The 24,607-nt window shown below is 44.7% G+C and overlaps 1 long non-coding RNA gene across 1 annotated transcript in view; it reads right to left on the bottom strand.

Annotated features, from left to right (window-relative positions):
- LOC138249211 (uncharacterized) overlaps positions 1–23,033 on the bottom strand; it is a 64,788-nt gene extending 41,755 nt beyond the window's left edge. The window contains exon 1 of the long non-coding RNA XR_011194787.1: positions 22,338–23,033. This is a non-coding gene — a long non-coding RNA (uncharacterized lncRNA). The remainder of the gene's footprint in view (positions 1–22,337) is intronic.
- Between the last annotated feature and the right edge of the window lie 1,574 nt (positions 23,034–24,607).

The raw sequence follows: 24,607 nt of genomic DNA, 5'->3' as shown, positions 1-24,607 counted from the left end.
CTAACAATATTTCCTATGTTTATGAATTGGTTTTTGATTTTTAAACTGTTTCCTGTGTTTTATTTAATTACTGTGTTATGATATTTGAATGCATTATGCTTTGTCTCCTAAATTAAGCCTTGTCGCTCGTTGCCAAGCTACCAAGGGTTGAGCTAGGTTTAATTTACTGAGACCTAACTGGACCTAAGTGGAGGTTAGTGGCCTATTGCTAAGTGTAGGTACTTACCTGCCCTTACCAATAGCCCATTTTCCTACAGTCACGATCGACCTGGAAACTTGGGGTGCATCAGAATAAGTTGGGGGTTTGTTTCCTGTAGGGATCAAGATTGAGATCGAGAGGCACCTTTCAGTCCATGCAACTTCTTGGGTCGAGAGAGTCAGGATAGGGAGAAATTGTGCTTTAACTTATTGCTTTTCTTTTTCTTTGACTTACCTGGGGACTTCAGAGTGAAAGGGAATACGTTGAGAGAGCACGGTTAAGTGCGGGAGCAGATCTGCAATCTTGATTTTGACCAGGAGTGGGATTCACAATCAGCAATTGGTGATGGTTCAGTGGTGTAAATTTTAGCTTCATGATCCAGGATCACCTTGGGGTTTATCCAGGTGCAGACCTTGCAGCTTCTGAAGCCGTACAACAACCCTAAACCCCAGAGGCAGAAGAGACAGACCTTGTAGAGATCTCTCACATTTGCTTGTTACAGTCTCTAAAACTGTTAAACCCTTCTGTTTTAGGTGGGGCCATATTTCATTGTACACCGAGGAAGATCTTCTTCTTGTGGTGAAGCCCAAGTGTTCAACTGGTGCAGTCCTCCAGAATGGTCAAGCCAGAGCTCCATGAGCTCTTGGCTGGCCTCCAGGTTTCTGCTTGACCTATTCATGTACTCAGCCATGCGTGACAGCAGGCCCACCACATAATCCAGCACATTCTCCTTGGACTCTTTGTGAGGCTTCGCCCAAGACTCTCTTACCAAGCACAATGGGCCTCTTACAGGGTGCCCAAACAGTAATTCAAAGGGGCTGAATCCAACCCCCTTCTGTGGCACCTCTCTGTAGGCAAACAGCAGGCATGGGAGGATCCTGGGAGTTTGGCTAGAAAAAATCTTGTCAGCAGTCTCTGTCTCTGCGTCCGAAGGCGTAAAAAGAAAGGAAGCTGATGTCAGTGCACATGGGTGGCACTTACACTAGGCTTGGATTTCCTTACTGGTGTGGCATGATGTTGATGTGGTGCCGCATTATGCCTCCTGCTAGTGTCTGGGAGCAGTGGTGAAAAAATCTCCGGATCCAATCTGGTGCCTGGGGATATTCACAGGGTGAGGACTCTGCAGGTAGAAGTATACATCACTGTGCTGCCTTCCAATTACTGGCCTTTTATAGACCTCACTTCACAGGAACTAGTAGCCAATAATTGGGCCTCCCCCTTGTGCCAAGAGTTCGAAATTGCACTGATAACACATTATGGAAACGTGAAAAAAATATGAGAATCACCCAGTTTGATATAAATATCTACATTACATGCCTTTCATTCCTTGACATGTTTTCTCCACTTCTGATTGAAATGTTATTGCTGCTAATAAATACATAAATATGCAAATACATTTTAAATTATTTAGATAAAATATGTGAAGAGACATCTCTGGTGGCTGCCTGAAAGTTAGTGCAGATGGTTATTAGGAAAGGAAACTAAGGGTTCCAGAGACAGAGGGCCTGATTCTAACTTTGGAGGACGGTGTTAAACCGTCCCAAAAGTGGCGGATATACCACCTACCGTATTACGAGTTCCATAGGATATAATGGACTCGTAATACGGTAGGTGGTATATCCGCCACTTTTGGGACGGTTTAACACCGTCCTCCAAAGTTAGAATCAGGCCCAGAGTCCCATTTGTGCTTGATGTAATGGTGCAGGAAGGAAACCGAGAAGCAATGGTGCTTCACAGATCACACCATGGCCAACAGGCCAGGTCAAATGGTTTCTTTACTCTTTAAATGAGAGACCCATAGAGGACTTTTACTCATTGAAGAGGAAAATCCCAAACTTCAGCCATTGTGTGGACAATTGAGTATTAGAGATGCACAACCCTAGCAGTGAATGTTCCACCTCAGGAGAGGAGTTTAGACATCTTTTGTTTTGGAGGTTCGGCAAGAACCCCATCTCCAAATGCTCTACTGCAAGCACACAAGCAAACTGCCAAACTCATCATCCTCTCCATCCGGACATTGCTACCTCTTTGAGAAAAGAGGTGCATCTGAATCAGAACTGAAAAGGGCAGACAACCTGGACAATGGATTGTATCATTTGGGTCTGGTCACCTTCTTAATGGTAGGAATTTCATGTAGTCCTCATTCATTATCTTGACTACATGCAGAATTAAAACTGTTAGAGGGCAAGGCACAAGTACTAACTCCATGCCCGGTGCTAGCTCCAATCCCAAAGCAGCAAACGCTGAAGCCAGAATGCTAAGCATCATTTAGAAGCCAGAAAACAACATCAGAGGTTGAGGTGAGGTTGAGGATGGAAGCCAAACAGACCAGCATTCAACTCTGTCAGGGTCTGAAAGGAGTTAGTTGGCCTTAAAGAGGCAGTTTTTTAAATCTAGCATTTCCAGGTGTGTGCAGGATATGTTGGGCATCTGACTGAAAATGGGCAACAAAGCATGTTGAAAAACCATAGTTTGTCCACATGAAGAGTATTCAACAGTAAAGGGGCATAGACAAAAAATGACCAAGCAGGACCCATACTCTGGGAACATAGGGCCATATGTACGAACACATTTTTCCATAGACACAGAATGGGCAAAACTGCTTGCTACATCTGGCCCATAGAGTGCAAGAGGTTGGTAAGGGATGATGTGTTGTGTCAAATGTTGAGAAAAACCAAACATGGTCTTGTGCAAAATTCACAGCATTTTGAACTTGATCGTGGTAGAAGTGGGGAGCTAGTCCAGAGAATGTAATAGAGGAATAGCACAGGTGAACCTGTGAGCACGTGACATATTTGGCTACTCTAGTTTGTATTAACTGAAGACACTTAGGCCAAGATAAAGCAAACTCCCGTAGTAAAGCTTGTAGCTAATTACATCTGCAGCAGCGGATTTTCCCATCATGTAGGGGGTAAAGTATATTTCCTTCAGGTACCTTAGGTGAAATGATGCAGATTTAACAATTAAAACAAGTATTAACCCGATCCCTGTCAGAAAGCAGTGGAAGAAGTAAACAGGATGGTAAAACCATATTACAAGTGAGAGTAAGCTAACCAAATATATTTATAAAAAGTGGCCCACCTAGATTAATGGGTATTTGCTTTGTGGCTTCTGAGGCTAAATACTAGTAAAAGTGTAATGTTTTTATCAAAGCTGCAGAAACAGCTTTTCCTCTTGTGGAATGTGCCTTGAGTTTACCAGGTTTAGTTTACATTTGCTTTCTGACAGCATGTGAATTTACAGGTAACAAACCATTTATAAATCAGTTGTTTAAATGTACTGAAGTGTACTATAATGAGACCCTTTTGATAAACAGATGTTTTGATATCCTAATAACTGTAGGTTTATCTAAAAAGGTGGAGTTCTCCTCTAACATCCACCACATGTATAATAATCTTTCAACTGGAAAAATTGATTTTTATAATCTTCTAGCATAGAAATTGCCAGTTTGATGTATAAATAATCCAAGACTAAAACAGATGAAAGCTGGATGTGTCATCACCACTCTTTTTGATGAGAAGAATGAACTTTCTACTTGGTCCAATACCTCATTTTCTTTACTTTTTTCATTTTCAAAATAAGCAGTACAGTTAACTTTAGCAATTTTCATTTTATTTTGAGCATTGATAATAATGAATTTTCAATATTTTATAAAATAAAAAAATAAATATTTAAATATGGCTTCCCGAAAGGCTATACCGAATTTCTGGGTTTAAATTGCCAGCTTAAAAAATATAATAAAGAGTTCTTAAGCGTGAGAATTTAAACATTTATGACTTGAATGAAGATAAAAAAGTAGATGGAGGTATTCTTGACTGCTTGTCACTCTGCAAAGATGCCTGTATGATCTGTGTTCATATTGTGCTTTTATTTCTGCTGGCCTGAACGCGTGAGCAGGTTCTGTGCCCATGTATGCAAGTATGCTCTGTGCATTCGAGTTTGTGCAATGTACAAAATCTAACCTTTAGCACTGTCAGTGCTTGCTTTCTCTTTCCAAAAACGTATCTATCTTTAGAGGTGGTGCTTTCTTTTCTGAGCTTGAGGAATATTTAAGAAAAGACCCAATCTCCTAAGAAGGATATGTTGAATGGGGGGTTACACTTCAATATCATTTGTTACAGTGTGGATGAAGCTGATTTCTATGCTTGTTTAGAGGACTCTAACGTGCTCACCACATGGTCCCACTGGGTTGGATGTGAAAGGAGTGCTGGTATTAGGACATCACTGTCACTTGCCAAAGATCAGTCATAAGAACAATTTAGATGCAAATTCTGTTTGAGATCACAATGGTGTACACTGTTCATATATCGACACCCGTTGTTTAATCAACTTCTGCAGAAAATGATAAGCTTAGCCAGAGGATCAAAGAAAACGTTGGGCTTTGGGGATTTTGATAAGACTGTAGACAAAACGGATACAAATGTATACTATGCTTTAAATGTTTCTTAGGAAACATATAATCTAATGAGGGTGCCAATGTAGGTGTACATTTGTGGGCTTTGTTCTCATCACACCTACTCAATCATGATATTTGTAACTCAGAGAAGCACTTCAGTTTGTAATGCTTTTGTATGTTCTGCTTTCACATGTTCCAGGATGCTCTCTGGTAATGGAAGGAACCTCAAAATGGAGCAGAGCAAGGAATGGTAGATCTAGTGATAGAGATGTCACACTATTGCCTGGGTAGACTAAACATTTTCTCTATCCTATTACAAACAGTAATCAAGCAGAGTTTCATTGATAACTAGTGCATAGGCAGCAGGATGGTAATGAAAGCTTCTTGTTTGTGGTGAACTGCTAACTTATATCATATTCCTCTACCATCAAGCAAGAGACACAAGTTCCAGTCAACAAACATGATAGGTGCTGTGCTACAGTTTCTACTCTAGAACAGGCTGCTGGGGCTGGTTTAAAAGATAGGCAGTTAAGGCAAGCACATACAAGATGTGGAATCAGGTAGTGCTGAAAACTCATGCAAAGCTGCATGTTCAACTGCTAACATGCTTCTTTTCAGGCATAGTGAGACCGAATACAAGGGAAATTAAGAAAAAGTAAGGACATTGACAGGAAAAAGAACATGAGTAGAAGAGAACATACTAAACAGTAAGCCCATGAGCTGGGTTTAAGTGTTCTGTCTTACCCATTTCCCTTCAATGCAAAATACATTGTTACAAAAGAAAGTGTTTGTACCGACTGTCGCAAGCCATTAAGAGCTGAATTCTCTTATCAGATTTGGCATGAGGGTTGCTAGGTCAGTGCTCTAGCTTTTTGACTTAATAGGTTAATTTCATCACTTCAATGTTCTAGATGGTATAGTTTCTTACCTGTAACTCCAGTGCTCTTGTAGGGGTATTTCCATGATTGTCATAAGCGTAGAATAATTCCCCGCCCGCCTGCGGGGACACCGGAGCACTTTTTCCAATAGCACTTCTTAAATGTCCCTGTTCGCCTCCCTTCAGGAGGACTGTCAAGACACTTAAGAATGTTCCCATGCAGCCTATAGGAAGGGCTACAGTGTTCAAGCTCCTGCATTCAGATTGTCCTGGAAGTAAAAACATTAAGGGGGTTATTACAACTTTGGAGGAGGTGTTAATCCATCCCAAAAGTGACGGTAAAGTGACGGACATACCACCAGCAGTATTACGAGTCCATTATATCCTATGGAACTTGTAATACGGCTGGTGGTATATCCGTCACTTTACCGTCACTTTTGGGACGGATTAACACCTCCTCCAAAGTTGTAATAACCCCCTAAATGTTTGTCAAATAAAAGCCATTTTCCAGACCAGCTACTTCCCAAAAACTTCTTTTATTTCACAAAACCCCTATAAAGGAGTGCAGAACAGCGTAGTCCATAGGCTGCCATTAGAAATTAAGACAAGGGATAACATGCCTTTAAGAACAGCCAGTCCTCCAGTATCCCATCATGCCTAGAGAGAGGCTGTTACCTCAGTTCTTTTTGCAGGTAGTTACTGGCTGACAATGAGAATAAACGTATCAAGACATCTAACTGCTCCCCCGGGGAGGAGGGAGGGTTGCTTATGACTTTCATGGAAATACCCCTACGAGAGAACTGGAGTTACAGGTAAGAAACTATACCTTCTCTCGTAGGGGATTTCCATGTATAATCATAAGCGTAGAATGAATACCAAGCCCATCCCCCCAACCAGCGGAGGAGCAGTTAGAGTAAACCATTCATATGTACTCAAGCAAAGAGGTTTCTAAGCGAAGTCTGGCCTACTCGAGCATCTGCTCTAGCGTCCGAATCTAAACAATAATCTTTAGTAAATGTGTAAACTGATTTCCAAGTCGCAGCTTTACAAATTTCTGCTAAAGGAACATTGCGCAATAGAGCAGTGGTAGCCGCTTTTCCTCTGGTGGAATGGGCTCTAGGCCTACCCTGTAAGGTTTTCTTAGCTAGTTGATAACACAATAAAATACAAGACACTATCCATCTCGCTATTGATTGTGTGGAGGTGGCTAAGCCAGTTCGTACAGGTCCGTAATTAACAAACAGTTGTGTAGTTCTCCGTACAGGAGGGGTCTTATCTAGGTAAAATTTCAATACTCTATTAACATCTAGGGAGTGGAGAGCCCTCTCAGCTGGAGTGTAAGGGTTTGGAAAGAACGTAGGCAAGACAAACGACTGGTTAATGTGGAAGTCGGATATGACCTTAGATAGAAATTTCGGATGTGTCCGTAAGACTACTTTGGAAGAATTAAATATTGTGTAAGGTTCATGAGCACAGAGGGCCTGGATTTCGCTGACCCTTCGTGCTGAAGTGATCGCTACTAGAAAGGCTGTCTTCCAAGTGAGGTGTTGGAGGGATACCTTGTGTATAGGTTCAATTGGGGCCTGCATTAAACGTGAAAGGACCACATTAAGTTCCCTTGGTGGTGAGGGGCATCTAATTGGGGGAAAGACCTTCTTTAACCCTTCTAGAAAATCTTTTATCACTGGGATTGTGAAGAAAGAGGTCTGTGAAGGAGTCTTTTGTATAAGCAGTTAATGCTGCTAAATGCACTTTAATGGAGGAAAGCTGGATGCCCGATCGTCTCAGATGCAACAAGTAAGGCAGAATAACATCTTCTTTGCAAGATGTAGGATCTATCCCTCTAGAGGAACACCAAATGCAGAATCGTTTTCCAGTTAAAGGAATACGCTGAACGCGTAGCAGGCCTCTTTGCCTCCTTTAAAATGTCCATACAATCCGGTGGCAGGTTGAGATGACCATACTGGACAAGCTCAGAAGCCATGCCGCCAAATTCAAAGATGAGAGATTGGGATGCCTCAATTGTCCGCCGAACTTCATCAGGAGGTCCAGCCTGAGATGTGGCTGGAGTGATCTCTGAAGAAGATCCGGGAACCACCAGTGCCTCGGCCACTACAGTGCAATGAGGATCTTTGTGGCTGATGTCATTGACAGTTTGAGGAGGACTGCTGGGATCAGCGGAATTGGTGGAAAAGCGTACAGAAATTTGTTGGACCAGTCCATCCACAGAGCATTGCCCTTCGACTGTGGGTGGTAAAATCTGGCGGCAAAGTCGCGGCATTTCCTGTTTTCTTCTGTGGCGAATAGATCGATAGAAGGTGTGCCCCACAAACGGAAAATGTCTCGAGTGACGTCATTGTTGAGCACCTACTCGTGGTTCTCTTCCAGAACTCTGCTGAGGGCATCCGTTTGACTGTTTTGAACCCCTGGCAGATGGATAGCCACTATGTTCAATTTTCTGGCCAGGAGCCAGTGCCAAATTGTCTGGGACTCCTGAGACAGGATTCTGGATCTGGTGCCCCCTTGTTTGTTCAGATAGAACATAGTGGTGGTATTGTCCGTCTGCACCAGCAAGTTGTCTGCTGTGGTGGAGGGTAGGCACGCCTTGACAGCTAGGTGTACCGCTCGTAGCTCTAGGAGATTGATGTGGTATAACAATTCCTTCAGTGTCCATCGGCCCTGAATTTACAGGTGATCCATCTGAGCTCCCCATCCGAGGAGTGAGGCGTCTGTCACAATAGTCTACGTCGGAGGCTGCGTCTGGAATGCCATCCCCTTTAGGATGTTGTATGGACAGCACCACCAGGTTAGAGATCTGATTGCATGAGTGGAGAGGTGAATGCGATCTTCCCAGCTCCCCGAGCACTGATCCCACTGGTCCTCCAGGCATTCCTGAAGTGGACGCATGACGAGGCGAGCATTGGGCGTCAGGTAAATGCAGGATGCCATGGATCCGAGGAGCGAGGAGACTGTCCACACTGTTGGGAGACTCGGCGTCTGGAGATTCCGACACTTCCGGAGAATAGATAAGCGTTGTTCCTCCGAAGGACACACTTTTGCCTGCAGTGTGTCTATGGTAGCTCCTACGTAATGTAGTCTCTGGACTGGTACTATCATTGACTTTTGAAAGTTGATATGAAGACCTAACAGAAGGTCGCAGGTCAGTTGGAAATGCCGTTTTGCTTCTGCATACGTGGATGCTTTGATCAACCAGTAGTCGAGACACGGGTAGATGAAGATCCGTTTCCCCTGGAGGTGAGCTGCCACCACCGCCATGCACTTGGAAAAGGTCCTGGGCGCAGACTTGAGACCGAATGGCAGGACCGTGTACTGGAAGTGATTTTGACCTACCAAAAACCTCAGGAACTTCTGATGTTTCTTTGCAGTGGGGATGTGGAAATTTGCATCGTGTAGATCCACTGAGCAAAGCCAATCTCCTTGCCGAATTATATCTGGTGTAAGGATACCATCCTGAACTTCTTCTTTCGGATCCATTTGTTGGCTATTTTGAGGTCTAAAATGGGTCTGAGTTCGTTTTTGTCCTTTTTTGGGATGAGAAAGTATTTTGAGTAGATACCCTTCCCCTGTTGGTTGAGGGGAACTGATTCCACTGCTCTCTTTTCGAGGAGGATGGAAACTTCCGCCTTTAGGAGATCGAGGTTTGCAGTTGTCTGTTTTGGAGGGATGGCCGGAGGTGGTGAAGAAAATCTGAGACAATATCCATTCTGTACAATGTCTAAGATACAAGCATCTGTTGTAATCTTTTGCCACTCTACCAGGCAATTGGTGACGCTTCCCCCCACCGGAGTGGATAACGAAGTTGGGGGGAGGAAATCCTAAGGGCTTTGAGGTGGTGGGCTGTCGGGTGCTCTGAGTGGACTGATGGGCTGATCGTCCCCTCTGCGCCTTACGCTGTTGCTGGTAGGGCCGCTGGTACTGCTAGGGTGGCCTCGTAGAGGCCCATTGAGGGGCTTGAACCCTCTGTGTGGTGTAGCGGCGATGAAAAGGACGGAAGGACCTGCGCTGCTCTTTAGGCTTGTCAAATCCTACTGCCTTTAATGTGTCCACCTCCGCTTTCATTCGTGCCATTTCGTCGTCTGCGTGCGATCCGAATAACGTGGATCCTGAAAATGGCAGATTTAAAAGTCTTTGTTACGCATCAGGTTTTAACGACGTGAGTCGCAGCCATGAGTGCCTCCTGAGCGTTACACCATGGCAGTACGCATGTGGCGAAAGCAGCGAAGCATCCGCTGCCACGCTTATTATTTGGTTGGAGACCATAGCGCCCTCCTTAGCAACTTCTAAAAAGTCCTCTCTGTGGTCTCTTGGGAGATGATCTGCAAATTTGCAAGATGGAGTCCCACAGGGAGCGATCGTACCTGCCCAAAAGGGCTGTGGCGCTCGCCATTTTCATCTTGGACGCTGCAGAGCCACAGACCTTACGACCTGTCGAGTCCAGTCGCCTACTCTCCTTATCTGGAGGAGAAGTGGAGGATGGAGAAGTTGCGTGGGCCTTGCGTGCCGCCAAAATATAAGGACTGAGTCCTGTGGCAGATCAGAACGCAAGAAGAGCGGATCTTGCTCCGGAGGGTGATACTTCTTTTGCAGCCTGGACGGTGCAGGTCTTGTCACTGCCGGTGTGAGGAAGACCTCCATAGCGGGCTCCAGGAGGCCCGGCACTAGAAGTAGCAATGGCCTGGCCGCTGACCGCTGTTGAAGCGTCTAAAAAATGACCGATGTCGATGGCGTAGGAGCAGCCATCGGTATACTTAGTTTCGCCGCCCCTCGGACTAGAACCTCATTAAAGGTATTAATATCATCCACCGGAGAGGATCGAGGAGGAGGAGATTCCGACAACGTAGGTGAATAGTCTCTGGTGGAGGACCAAGAGTCTCTGTCACGCTCCCTTGAGCTTGATCTACACCTCGATCAGCGGTATGATCTTGATCTGGAGGAGTCCCGTTCACGGCGTGAACGATGACGTAATGCAGAGCACGATCTAGACGGTACACTAACCGATCTTGAGGTGCTGGGAGAGGCGTTGATTGCGGCGCCTCCTGGCCAGTTGGGTGAGGCTGCGTTGACGGAAGCTCTGGAGGAGGGGACCGAGGCGGAGACGGACGAGAAGAAGGAGAGGAAGGCAGCAGCACTACCGAGGAAGAGCGCTCCGATGAGGAATACATTCTCCGCCTCTTGTGACCCCTCGATGTCGACGGCCTCCTCGACGTCAACGGAGTCCTTCACATCGATCTCCCTCTCCGTCTCGACGTCTAAGCTGTGTGTGGCGACGAGCCATGTCTACGTCGACCCCGACGACGCCAATCTGCTCCTCGGCATCGTGCGTCTCGGGGTCTTCGACGTCGTACTATGCCTCGACGCTGACTGGTGGCTTTTGAACAACGTCGAACCAGACTTCAACGGCGAATATGTCGGCGCCGTACCTCCTCTCAGCGTCGACCTTCTCGAAATCGACCGGGACCGATGTCATCTTCGCCCTGACGAGCGCCTCTCAGACCTCCCACGACCACTGGAGGCTGAGGTATGAGACCTGGTGGAAGACTGACCTTCCCCTCGCTCAGAGGTCCCACTGGTTCCTTGTCTTCTTCTCTCTGTTCTCCCTTGAAGGTGAATTTTCTCTCTGTTACGCAAAGTGCGCCTGGAGAACGTCTTGCAGATTCTGCAGGAGGCAGGAATGTGAGATGAGGGTAGACAAATAATACAGAGCTCATGAGGTTCTGTTTTAGCCTTTTTTCTGCCACATTTAGGGCACTTGTCAAACAAGGAAGCCATTTTGTTGAAAAAAGTCTTAAAGTTCTGTCAGAAAACTTTAAAATGTAGTAGAGAAAGACAAAAGACGTCGAATGAAACCTTTTTTCAGAACTTTTCTCTGAAATTTTAAAAGAAAAAACTTTAAAAGGTCGAGTTCAATGCTCCAGGGTCCTGTCAGCAGGTGCTGGAAAAAAGAACTGAGGTAACAGCCTCTCTCTAGGCATGATGGGATACTGGAGGACTGGCTGTTCTTAAAGGCACAGTATCCCTTTTCTTCATTTCTAATGGCAGCCTATGGACTACACTGTTCTGCACTCCTTTATAGGGGTTTTGTGAAATAAAAGAAGTTTTTGGGAAGTAGCTGGTCTGGAAAATGGCTTTCATTTGACAAACATTTAATGTTTTTACTTCCAGGACAATCTGAATGCAGGAGCTTGGACACTGTAGCCCTTCCTATAGGCTGCATGGGAACATTCTTAAGTGTCTTGGCTGAAGGGAGGCGAACAGGGACACTTAAGAAGTGATATTGGAAAAAGTGCTCCGGGGTCCCCGCAGGCGGGCGGGGAATTATTCTACGCTTATTACTGTCATGTAAATCCCCTACGAGAGAAACTCTTTTTCCATAAGGATGAATCACTGGATTCTTCCTTCACACAAGGTTGTGCAGTCCAACCTATGCTCTGACAATCCTCAGCCATAACTGACAACTATGTGCAAGTGTAGTGTTTTTGTGCAACTAACTTACTAAAGATGCTAGGGGGCGAATGTGATATACAATTCCATGGAGTTTTGATCTCGCCCTACAAGCAACTGGGCGACGAGTTTAATGAACCCACCCAAAATTAAAACTGAAGACTGAAATTCAGTGTCAGAAATAAAATTGTTTCCCTGTGCTTCAGTAGTGATACAGTTGTTGGCTTTCTTGCTAAGCTTTTGTAACTCTCTGAGAGTGTGTGGTTGCTGCTGTTCCCTAGCTGCCTTGCCCATGGGCCCCTGTCTGTCATTTACCAGTTCCGTAGCCACCTGCCCTTCAGACAGCCAGCATCATAGCTGGAATCTTGCATTGTGCTGTTTGTCTGGAAGTCCTGGCACCTTGTTCTAGGGTTGACACTTGGTTGGTATTTTATGAGCTAGGCCTGTATATATATGTCCATACCAATTAAATATAACCCTAAAACCAGCAGTACATGAAGAAATCATATACAAATAATTTGTTAACGGTTTAAATGATGTTTAAATGATTATTGAAGCAAGCAGAGGCATCACTTTCATGTCACAAAAAATATTGAAAATTCTGCACAAGTTATTTTCACCTTCCAACTCTTGGCCCTTCAGAAAAAATGGCAGTTACTTTTTTTACTGACTAAGGTGGCAACCCTCTCCTGGATGGGTGCTTGTGACGTGCTTATCAGCTCCTCTGAGTGCCAGGGCCCATTGGCAGCATCAGTCGTATTCTCCTCAGAGGGCATGTCACAGCAAAAAAAGAAGGACTGCATATAAGAAGTTTGCCAATATAGATGTCAAGGAAGATGAGGCAATTGCCTTTGAAACTGCTTCCATTCCAAAATGGCTCTTTCATTTTTATTTTCCCTCATGTTCCAAATGAAGATGAAGGATGTCATTCCAACACGAAGCTCATGTCAACAGGCAGGAGAGACCAAAGGAACTCAAACTACGGGGGGGCCGTAGATGTGTTCTTGGAGGGTGGGGGTGGTGGTAGCAAATGGGCCTGAAATTGCATATAAACGAAGAGAAACTGAAACGGCGAAAGGCGTGTTTCTAGGCTGTCTTCATTTACATGCAGCAGTTAAGGTCCATTAAAATAGTGTGAGAACGATACTACTGAGTGACATGGGGCAAGGTCAGTGAGTGTGAACAAAGAGTTACAAATTTGGCATTTTATTGTTTTTCTTTTCACCATTACATATAAAAACACACACACCTCAAATGAAAATTAAATGCAAGTTAAAAAAATCAAAGTGAAATATACTCTTTTACCTTATGAAAACTCATTTGCCTAATGTGATCACTGCACATAATTTTCGTGTGTGACCAGAGTCACAGAATTAAATCCTGCTTGGTGCAGTGAAGACCAGTGACTTATTTATAGTGCTAAGAGGTCCCAGTCTGTGACAGAAAGCACTGTGAATGTCATTATTTTAAACTTGTATTATACTATATAAAACAGGCTGCTGTAAAATACTTTTTAAGATAAAAACATGTGCTTTACAAATATACATTTTAATGATAAGCATTCAAACTATATAAAGTGTAAACATTTTTATATGTGCCAATTAAAAGGATGCATTCCTTTTAATGGACACATATTCAAAAAGAATACATATTTGTCACCACGAAGCTGAGTGATTCTATTATTTAAAACCTACAATGGCTCTAAAGCAGCCTTTACATTTGGTAATTAACCATTTTACAGATTTACAGTTCTTTCAGGTAGCTGGTACCTTGGTGGGAAGGCATGTTTCTTCTTTATTTCTCTACTATCTGTTTCACAGCACAGGGGCCACCCCCACCCTCTGTGAGTGGGTACTGGGCCCCAGTTATAGCAGTCTTGCTATGAAAAGGAATATAGGGTGTACTTTTCTTGCTAGCATTAGGGCCCAGTTCATAACTGTTGCAAATGAAACTAATCAATAAGGGAGGGGTGGGCAAAATGTGTTTTTGTAGTTACTGTCACACAAAGCAGCAGAAAGCCTGCTTTGGGCATTTGGCCTAGAAGTAATGGCCCTGTTGAGTGGGAAGAATAGGCAGCCTGCTTTGCAGAACTGTAGATATCATTGGTGCTGCAGCTGTATTAGCGGCGCATAGCATACTTCCTGTTCCAGGAGAAACCTTGATATGGGCATCAGAGAGATGAGGGAGAGCGATGATGAGAGGTGGTAGGGTGAGGGATATTGTGAGATGGGAGCCCATGTTGTTTAAAAAGGGCAGAGACCACAGCAAGGCAGTAGTTGTCATTAGTGAAACAGGAGCAGTTACATTTTTCCCAAGTGCCCACTGCATCACAATTATAAATGTTTTAAAATAAAAAGCAGACATGGGGGCTCATTTCCTTTCTAAGCATTAGGACACATGGCACAAAAAAAGAGGGGCAGCATGCAGTAACTCATTTTCTTCTAGGAAGAGACTGGATTTTTTTTTTGACTGAAGTGATGGTCAGGCGTGGTTGAAAAGGAGTGAACGAAGAGGAGATAACCTGCTTCTCAGGTCTACAGCCATCATTAGAGCAGAAGGTGGAGGTGCATTGGGGCCCACATCACCCCAATTATGTGGAATAGTGTTTTTGGTCAATTTTGTTCTTGATGCTGTTGCTTTTTTATAAGTCCCACATTTAATGTGGATTTAGAGCTACAGAAAAGCACCCATGAATGATCTTATGAGCCTGCCGCTGCCATTATCCCTCCCCCTCCCACTCTCCAAATCCTTGCCATATAATTATGGAGGGGGGGCAACTTTAAATCATTAGAAGGGGCTGAGAGCAAAAATGTTTGATGACCTCTTCTATAAGAGAGTATTAACATCCTGACCAAGAAGTGGACCATGGTTTACAATGGTTTGACCTATTTTTGTTAACGATATTGTCGCCTCCTTTCCTTTATTTTTGTCTCTTTTCCCATTTCTTTGACTTGCTCCTTCATTTTCCCTACTCTTCTGTGGGTCCCTGAATATGCACTACAATAGTTCACCTACTTTGTCATGTTCTCATTGCATTTTTAAGCTTCTGCTTATTTCACCTATTTGGCTTGTCTCCTCTTAAGCACTGTCTGTATACATATATATGGATGTGTAAAGGCACAGGGTCTGATTAACCGAGGTAAAGCTACACTTTTGTGTTAGTTAACCAATTTTGTGTTAGTTAACTATTTTTTAGTATTCAGAATCTGCGAGTTGGATAAATTACTTACCTGTAAATCCTAGTTCTCTTCCAGGGGTATCCTCATCAAAGTCATAAACATTGAATATTCCCACCCTCGTGCGGGGACCCCAGAGCATACATAAAATACACACATATAAAAGTATGAAATATGCACGAAAAATATATATATAGCATTTTTAGTAGACAAATTTTCATACTAAACTCATATATAAATGTGTAAAACAGCAATGCAGACTATAATCATAAACAGGCTAAAATGTTTTATTTCTATGGAGTTTTTTTTTTTCTTTCTTTCTAAACAGTACTTTTTAAAATTATAATAAGAGAAAAAACTTTCCAAAGCCCCATAGCTGGGTCTAGGGAAAGAAACAGTAGCAACATCAGAGAAAAAAGAGAAAAAAAACTACATTGAAAACAATGGAGCATTCTTAGCCAATAGGCTCCATGCAGGTTAACACAGGAGAACCATAAAAATTCTGGCACCGTGCCTTTAAGACCCTGAGCACCTCCAGTATCCCACCATGCCTCAGGGGTGAAGGAGAAGTGACAGTTGGTTCACAGTTAGGTCAGTACTTTTTTTACAGTGACAACTTGTGCAGCAGATTCGAAAGATAGTGTGTCCTGCACTTCTAGGAGACTTGCGTCCGGGGAGGAGGGTGGGTTGTTTATGACTTTGATGAGGATACCCCTGGAAGAGAACTAGGATTTACAGGTAAGTAACTTATGCTTCTCTTCCAGGGGATCCTCATCAATTGTCATAAACATTGAATAGATTAGCAAGCCCATCCCTTAACTCTGCGGACTGTCTTATAGAAGTGCAGGAATAGATATGTATTATGCAAACAAATTTCTCAGAGATGCTTGCCCAACTTGGGCGTCTGCTCTGGCATCTGAGTCCAAACAGTAATGCCTAGTAAATGTATGTACAGACTTCCATGTTGCAGCCTTACAGATTTTAGAGATTGGAACATTATTAAGGAGGGCAGCCGTAGCCGCCTTTCCTCTTGTCGAATGCACCTTAGGCCTAGCAAGTAGTTGTTTGTTAGCCAATTGATATGCAGTAACAATACATGAAACTATCCATTTAGATATGGTTCGTTTCGAGGTTGCCTCTCCTTTTCTCAAATGACCGTAATTTACAAATAAGTGGTGAGATTGTCTAATTAATTTGGTTTTATCCACGTAAAATTTTAGCACTCTTTTCAAATCCAGGGAGTGCAAAGCTTTCTCCGCCGGAGTATCTGGATTGGGGAAAATAGTTGGTAATGAAATAGTCTGATTGATGTGAAAATCTGACACCACCTTCGGTAAGAATGATGGATGAGTTCATAGAACCACTCTATTCTCGTGGAAGACTGTGTATGGTTCTTTGGAGGACAAAGCCTGAATTTCACTGACCCTCCTTTCGGAAGTAATGGCTACCAGAAAAGCCGTCTTCCATGTAAGGTGTTGCAAAGAGGCTTTGTATATAGGTTCGAAAGGAGGGCCCATAAGTTTCGGTAGTACTATGTTCAGCTCCCATGGAGGGGAGGGTTTCCGAATGGGTGGAAAACCTTTTTCAAACCTTCTAAGAAATCCTTGACTACTGGTCTTGTAAAAAAGGATTCCTGAGAAGGTGACTTACGATAGGCTGTAATGGCAGATAAATGTACCTTAATAGATGACACTTGCAGACCCGATTTTGCCAAGTGGAGTAGGTAAGACAGTATGACCTCCTGAGCCAGTATAGGATTCTGACCTTGCTGACGACACCATATGTAGAACCTCTTCCACTTGAACGCGTAAGAACGCCGCGTGGAAGGTCGTCCGGACTCCTTTAAGATGTTCATGCACTCCTGCGAGAGCCCTAGGTGCCCATACTGCAGGAATTCAGGAGCCATGCCGTCAAGCTCAGAGAGGGAATGTTGGGGTGAACTATCCTGCCTCCCAGCCTGCAAAGGAGATCCGGTCTGCACGGCAGCCTCCTGTGAGGCTGTTTCGATAGGTTGAGGAGATCTGTGTACCAGAACTGACGAGGCCATTGCGGAGCTATGAGAATCATTCTGGTGCTGGATCTGTAGAGTTTGTTGATCACCGCAGGTATGAGGGGAATCGGTGGAAAAGCGTAGAGAAATATCCCTGACCAGTCGATCAACAGGGCATTCCCTCGAGATCCCGGACGGTAAAACCTGGACGCGAAGTCTGGGCATTTCTTGTTTACCTCATCTGCGAAGAGATCTCATTGAGGCCGACCCCATTGAGCAAAGATGTCTTTGATGACCTCGTCGTGAGGACCCAATCGTGGGCGTCCTCGAGATTTCTGCTCAGGAAGTCCGCCTCCACATTTTGTTGCCCTGGTAGGTGAACTGCTGTAAGCGACATTCCTCTCGCTAGGAGCCAATGCCAGATGGCCTGAGACTCCCGAGATAGGGGCAGGGATCTCGTTCCTCCTTGTCTGTTCAGATAATACATTGTCGTCGTATTGTCCGTTTGCACTAGAAGAGATTTCCCCTGAATCGATGGAGCAAAAGACTTGAGAGCCAGATGGACTGCTCTGAGCTCCAGCAGGTTGATGTGGTACTCGCTTTCGTTGTCGGACCACAGGCCCTGATCTTGAAGGGAACCCAGATGAGCTCCCCATCCCTGAAGCGACGCATCCGTTACCAGAGTGTCGGACGGGATTAACTGGTGAAACGGAGCTCCTACTGACAGGTGAGGTCTGTGCATCCACCATTGCAACAATTGTTGTGCTCCTATCGGAAGACGCATTCTGTCCTCCCAGCGGCCTGTGCTCTGGTTCCAGTTGTTTTCCAGCGCCTCTTGAAGAGGCCTCATATGTAGCCTGGCATTCGGGACAATGAAAATGCACAAGGCCATGGAGCCCAGTAGAGATGTCACCTGACGGGCCGTAGGTGCGTCAGACTTCAGAAGGTCTTGACACTTTCTCTTTATTGATAACAGTCATTCCTCCGAAGGATACACTCTTTCGAGCTCTGTATCCAGTATTGCTCCCAGGTAGTGGATATTTTGCGTTGGAATTAGGGTGGACTTTTGGTAGTTGACTTGTAGACCTAGAGACCTGAAAACACTGAGCACAATGTCCCGATGGCTTCTCGCCTGCTCCGGAGAGGAGGCTTTCGGTAGCCAGTCATCTAGGTATGGGTAAATGAAGATTTTTTGCTTCCTTAGATGCGTCGCTACCGTTGCTACGCTTTTTGAGAAAACTCAAGGGGCAGATTTCAGGCCGAATGGAAGCACCTTGAACCGATAGTGCTGGGAGGCTATCCGGAAGCGTAGGAATTTTCGATGCTTGGGAATGATCGGGATATGAAAGTACGCGTCTTGCAGGTCTATGGAGCACATCCAGTCTCCTCGATGTAGCTGCGGGAAAATCTGGTGGAGAGCCAGCATCCTGAACTTTTGCTTTTTTATGTACTTGTTCAGTAGTCGTAAGTCCAGAATCGGTCTGAAAACTCCTTCTCGACCTTTTTTTGTTACCAGAAAATAGCGGGAGTATACTCCCCTCCTTCTGTGCGCGACTGGGACTTTTTCTATTGCTTTTTTCCGTAAAAGGACGTGAGCCTCTTTGCGTAATAGGCTCATGTGAGCCGGATTGCATTTGGTTGGTGGCAAGTGAGGAGGAGGTTGTTGGAGAAGAAGAGAGTACCCATTCTCTACAATGTTGAGCACCCATTTGTCTTTTGTTATGCCACGCCACTTGTGAATGAATGCTGTGATACTTCCCCCCCACTGGAGTGGTGCACGGTGTTAAGGGAAGCGAGTCCTCATTGCTTTGCAGGAGCTTTGGGTGTGGTCTGCTGTGGTCTGCTTGACGCTCGGTCTCTCGTGGTCTTACGAGATTGGAAAAGTGGGCGCCCTTGTCTCTGTTGTGGCCTCTGGGACCAATGAGGGGTTTGAACCCTCTGCTGAAAAGGGTGCCTGTCGTAAGGTCTATACCTTCGCCTGAAGACCTTTTTTCTGTCCAGGCCCACTGCTCTCATGGTTTCCACTTCCGTCGTCATACGTGCCACCTCCTCATCTGTATGGGTTCCAAAAAGCGAGTTTCCGTTGAACGGAATGTTTAGGATACGCTGCTGCGCTTCCTGCTTCAATCCTGTCAGTCTCAGCCAGGAAGACCTTCTCGCACAAACCCCATGCGCGTAACCATGTGCAGCTAAGTCTGCCCCATCTGCTTCTGCACTGATGACCTGATTGGAGACCAGACACCCCTCCTGAAGGATCTCCTGAAAATCCTGCCTGTCCTCCCTAGGCAGGTTCTCTGCGAACCTGCTCAGTGAGTCCCAGAGTGAACAGTCATATCTGCCTAGGAGTGCGGAGGAGCTGGAGACCTTCATCATGGAAGCCGCCGTGCCACACATCTTCCGCCCCAGAGAGTCCAGGTGTCTACTCTCCTTGTCCGGTGGAACCGTGGAGGATGATGCCACTGAGTGCGTCTTCCGGGCTGCGGGCAATATGACTGAGTCCGGCGGTGGATCAGTCCTGAGAAACAAAGGATCTTGCTCAGGTGCCTTATATTTCTTCAAGATCCTAGCAGGAGCTGATCTGAGGGTGGCTGGTGCTAAAAAGGTGTCCATGGTTGGTTGTAAAAGACCAGGCACTAGCGGTAGCAATTTCTTTGAAACCGCTCTATGTTGCAGGGTTTCAAAGATCACGGATGAAGAGGTTGAAGGTTCCGGGACCTCTATATTTAGTTCTTGTGCTCCCCTGAGAAGCACCTCGTTAAAGGTTGTGATATCGTCCACCGGGGAAACTCTAGCTGGTGGAGAATCCATTAAGGTCGGGGAGTACTCTCTTACTGAGGACCCCGATGATGACCAAGAAGGAGACCTTCTGCGATGGCGTTACCGTGATCTAGATCGTCTCTGGGAGCGTGACCTGCTCCGAGATGCTGTGGCAGCGCGTCGAGGCCTCATGGCCGACTCGTGAGACGCAGAACGAGCCCGTCCTGCCCGCGCTGTTGGCGATGGTGTTCTCGGGAGAGAGGCCGAAGGTGAGTACTGGGTCTGGGGAGGCAGTCGTTCTATTAAGGCTCTCCAACCACTTTGGCGACAAGTTGATGTGCGAGACATGCCCAGACGATGCAGCTCTCGACCGCCCAGATAAACCACTCCTTATGGAGACCACCGGAGATGTTGGAGTGGTCTTATCCGCCGGCGGAAGCCAACGCTCTTCTCCTTGCAAGACAGGCAAAACCTGTGTCGACGTCGACAGCTGCAACGACGTCGAAGGGAGTGACGTGGGTTGCTCTGGTCTCAACGTCGAGCGCCTCTACGGTGACCGGCGATCCCTTGACCGCGACCTACTCGACGTCGTGTGCCTCGCCGTCGAGAGATGGGCCGTCAACGGCGGATGTCTTCGCTCTCACCGTTGAGGCGATTTCGACATCGTTTTTCGCACCGTCGAGGGGTGCGAGGCCTTCGACGGCGAATGAGCACGCCAGTGCTGGCTCAACGTCGATCAGTGGGTTGCCGTCGACGGAGATCTGCCCCTGTGGTGGCCATGTTCCTTCGACGTCGTATCCTTCGACGTCGGTCGGGTCGCCGTCGATCTATGGCGGTGTGACGGTGGCAGCGATGACGTCGACGGGGAACGATCTAGCCTGTCTCTCCTGAGAATGGCTTGTTGGCTGCCTGGGAAGCGAAGAGGACGATGTCTTCTGCCTCTCATGAAGACCATGAAGTCTGATCTTCTCCCTGTCCTTCAGAGTCCTTTTTGACATGTTCCTGCAGTGTCTGCAAGTGTCAGGGCAGTGACTCTGAGGCAAACACACAATGCAGAGAGTGTGTGGATCTGACTGGGCCTTCTTCTTCCCACAGGAAGGGCACTTCATAAAAAGAGAAGGCATTTTTCAGTCAGGAAAAATTTTCTTGACTCAGACAAAGGTGTTCATTGTCGAGTGAAAGCAGAAAAAACGCTGTTTTGAAGTATTTTTCTGAGAGCTCAATGCTCCAGGATCCTCTCAGAAGAAGCCGGAAAAAAGAACTGACCTAACTGTGAACCAACTCTCACCTCTCCTTCACGCCTGAGGCATGGTGGGATACTGGAGGTGCTCAGGGTCTTAAAGGCACGGTGCCAGAATTTTTATGGTTCTGTGTTAACCTGCATGCAGCCTATTGGCTAAGAATGCTCAATTTGTTTTCCATGTCGTTTTTTTTTTCTTTTTTCTCTGATGTTGCTACTGCTTCTTTCACTAGGCCCAGCTATGGGGCTTTGGAAAGTTTTTTCTCTTATTGTAATTTTGAAAAGGACTGTTTTAAAAAAAATAAAAAATAAAACTCCATAGAAATAAAGCATTTTAGCCTGTTTATGATTATAGTCTGCATTGCTGTTTTACACATGCATATATGAGTTTAGTATGAAAATGTGTCTACTAAAAATGCTTTATATATATTTTTCGTGCATATTTCATACTTTTATATGTGTGTATTTTATGTATGCTCCGGGGTCCCCGCAAGAGGGCGGGAATATTCAATGTTTATGACTATTGATGAGGATCCCCTGGAAGAGAATAGTTTTACTACTAGTCATTTTACAATCCTGGAGATTCCGCTGCTGGGGTGAAGAGCTCTGCACATATAAAAAGATATCTTTTGGTGTCTTTTGAAATATGCAGAATTCTCCGCCCTGACTGCAGAATCTTTGTAGTCATAAAATTGCTAGTAGTAAAATTAAAATCATCGTTTTGGGAATACCAAATAATAGTAAACTTACAAAAATGTGTAAGTTTACCTTTGTGAATAAGGCCCACAGTGTCTAGCAGAGGGGGTTGTCCTTACCACTGGATATCTAGAAAGGCCATCAAAGACCAATCCGAACACCTAACATTGTATAACCTGTCACACGTTTCTTGAAAGCATCATGTATATCTACTGTCAATTCTGCAACTGAGAATTATAACAACTGTTTTGGTCATTGACCTGATTTATGTATTCTCAATGTTTTTTCGACTTTATGCCACATTTCTGTTTCTGTTTATTTTGCATTATGTTACTTTTTACAAGATCGGGACCTAATAGTCACGTGATCTTTGCCCCCAATGTGAGAACTAGACAACTACTTAGTGTCAAATAAGACACCACTTTAAATATCGTCTTCAAATGTAAAATTGCATAAACGATATTTAAAAAGAAATTAATTTGAAAAAAGTATACAATATTACTTAAATAGATCTCTTTATAACTTCTTAAGAAGCAAGACTTACCTCCACCAGCGGCCCCTTCTCCTGGAGGGAGGATCTTCAGAGCTGCAGTGAGAAATAAGTGACATCAGATTTTGCAAATTATAAGTTCAGTATCACAGGATGGATTTAGAAAAGTGTATTTTAAGGTTAGTCTGTGATTATACCCTAGTATCACAAGAACATTAAGAACACAAATAAGAAGAAACTTCTGAGAAGAACATTTGAAATGTGTTGTTTCCAACAGAAGAACTGCAATTATTCAGTACTGGAACTGACATCGACTGTGTAAGCAATCCAGTATTATATCCTCTGTGTGTTGCCTTTGCATTTCCTTACTGTTGAACCTCTGGAATTGTTGCACATCAGTGATCACTTAGAATGCCAGCATGAAAAAAGAAATGATGAAGAAAAAGTTCCCAAAGCCACAAGGAAAATGGACAGGTGAGACCGACTGGAGGGTTATAATAGCATTTTTTATGTCAGGCAATACAGCAGTACCAGCCTTAACTTTGAAGGAGGGCTAACTGGCCTGCAGACAGAAAGCAACTGTACTGAAGCTTTAAGGAAGGCAGACACAGAGTTGTCAGGCCCAACAATATCTCACCAAAAGTTTGAACCTGCAAATGATGATTACAGCGTGTCTCAAAATCTGCTTAATTTCATTTAGGCCAAGCAATGAAGACTGGCTGCTTCAACATCATAGGCCATTTTTTTCTGTGTGTGTGTGCGTGTCAATCTTTACATTTTTTTTTTAATTGACCTTGCGGGATCTATGTTTCATGAAGTGTGTTTATTATTTTGCTCAGCTCTGCTCCTGTAGGCAGGAGGCGGTACTGCAAGACTAAACACATCAAGGAATCTAAACACATTGCAATGAGAATGTGGCATATCTGTCACTGGCTACATGTAACACTTTTTTTTGGGCTTTTCAATGTCATGTAAATATTATATTTTTTTTAAAACGAATTTTAGATCAAATTAAGTGATCTGTTTGCACGTTATTTCTGAAACTACCAAAAATCAGGCAGCGCAGCGATGTGAGAGAAAAAAGAAAGCTGACGTTTAAGCAAATGGGATAAAAGTGCACAGTGGTTAATAAACTAAGAGGTCACAGAAATGATGTAATTCACTTAATTTATGCAAAACAACTGTTTTTCACATAATGCTAAATGTTGAGCCAGGGCAGAAAGACAAGCAAGCAGAGTCTTGTATGAGATCATTACTCAAGACATCCCCCCCAGTACACATTTTTTTGTGCATGCAACAGCACAGACATAATGTGCATAAAATGTATAATTTTGCAGAAAACTTTGAAATATCACAATATGCTGCTTGGCCAATCTTTCCTCTAGGTTCCCATTGACAATAGGATTTCGCGCAGAGCTTGGTAATGCTATTTTAGCATCCAATCACCTGTATCTCCAGCTTTGCAGATTGAAGGGCATGTTTATCGATATGTGTTGCAGCGCAGTGAGCCACCTTGCTGCACTGCGTGACAGAGAAAGGGCAGGAATGTGCTGTATTTAACATAATATAGCACACATCTGCCTTTTCCCAGTGCTTGTGCACAATGTGCTGCTTAGCGTAAACACAGGTACCCAGGGTGTCTGTGTTGTATGCAGGATTGTTATTGTGCAGGGAGGGGCACCATCCTGCACAAAAGTAAATCCTGAGAGGCATTTTCCTCTTTCTATGTGTGCTGCAGACCACACATAGAATGAGCAGAAAAAAACATATTTTTGCTTGTTACACTTCATCTGGGGAGGCGTAGCAGTTTTGTCCCGTTCCCAGGTCTACCATTGCTGGTAAATCTATGATTGTGTCAAACTCCACTGGTGTTGCGTGGGGACACCCACGCATAACCCATGGAACGCCTTCTCAGGGCACAATAATGCAAAGAAGCAATTTGCTCTGCGTTGCGTTACTCTCTGAATTTATCAAGTCACTCAGGGCAACGCAGGGTGGCCTTGCGTGGCTTGATAAAGTGCACTTATGGATTGCATCACGCATGCACCCCGTTGTGTGGTGCAAAAGTGATGCAACACATTAATAAATATGGCCCCTAGGTCACTGCTCATATCTAAATGGTTTCCTCCTTCAGAGTAGGTATGCAAGTTCTTGTTTTGGTCTATGCACCAGTGAGCAATGATCTTGTCTCTCCAAGATCCTCACCCTATTATAACCCTCCAGCTTTTTCATAAACTCTGACCACCAGTTTGCCAGAGCATCAGCAAGTTCTAGACCCTCTTTTGGGTGACAGTGTGCCACCTGAAACTGACCTTATTGGGTCA

Source organism: Pleurodeles waltl, chromosome 8 (genome assembly GCF_031143425.1).
Source record: "Pleurodeles waltl isolate 20211129_DDA chromosome 8, aPleWal1.hap1.20221129, whole genome shotgun sequence".
NCBI lineage: Eukaryota > Metazoa > Chordata > Amphibia > Caudata > Salamandridae > Pleurodeles > Pleurodeles waltl.
Note: the sequence above shows the minus strand (reverse complement) of the source record. Positions and strands in the feature narration are given on the sequence as shown.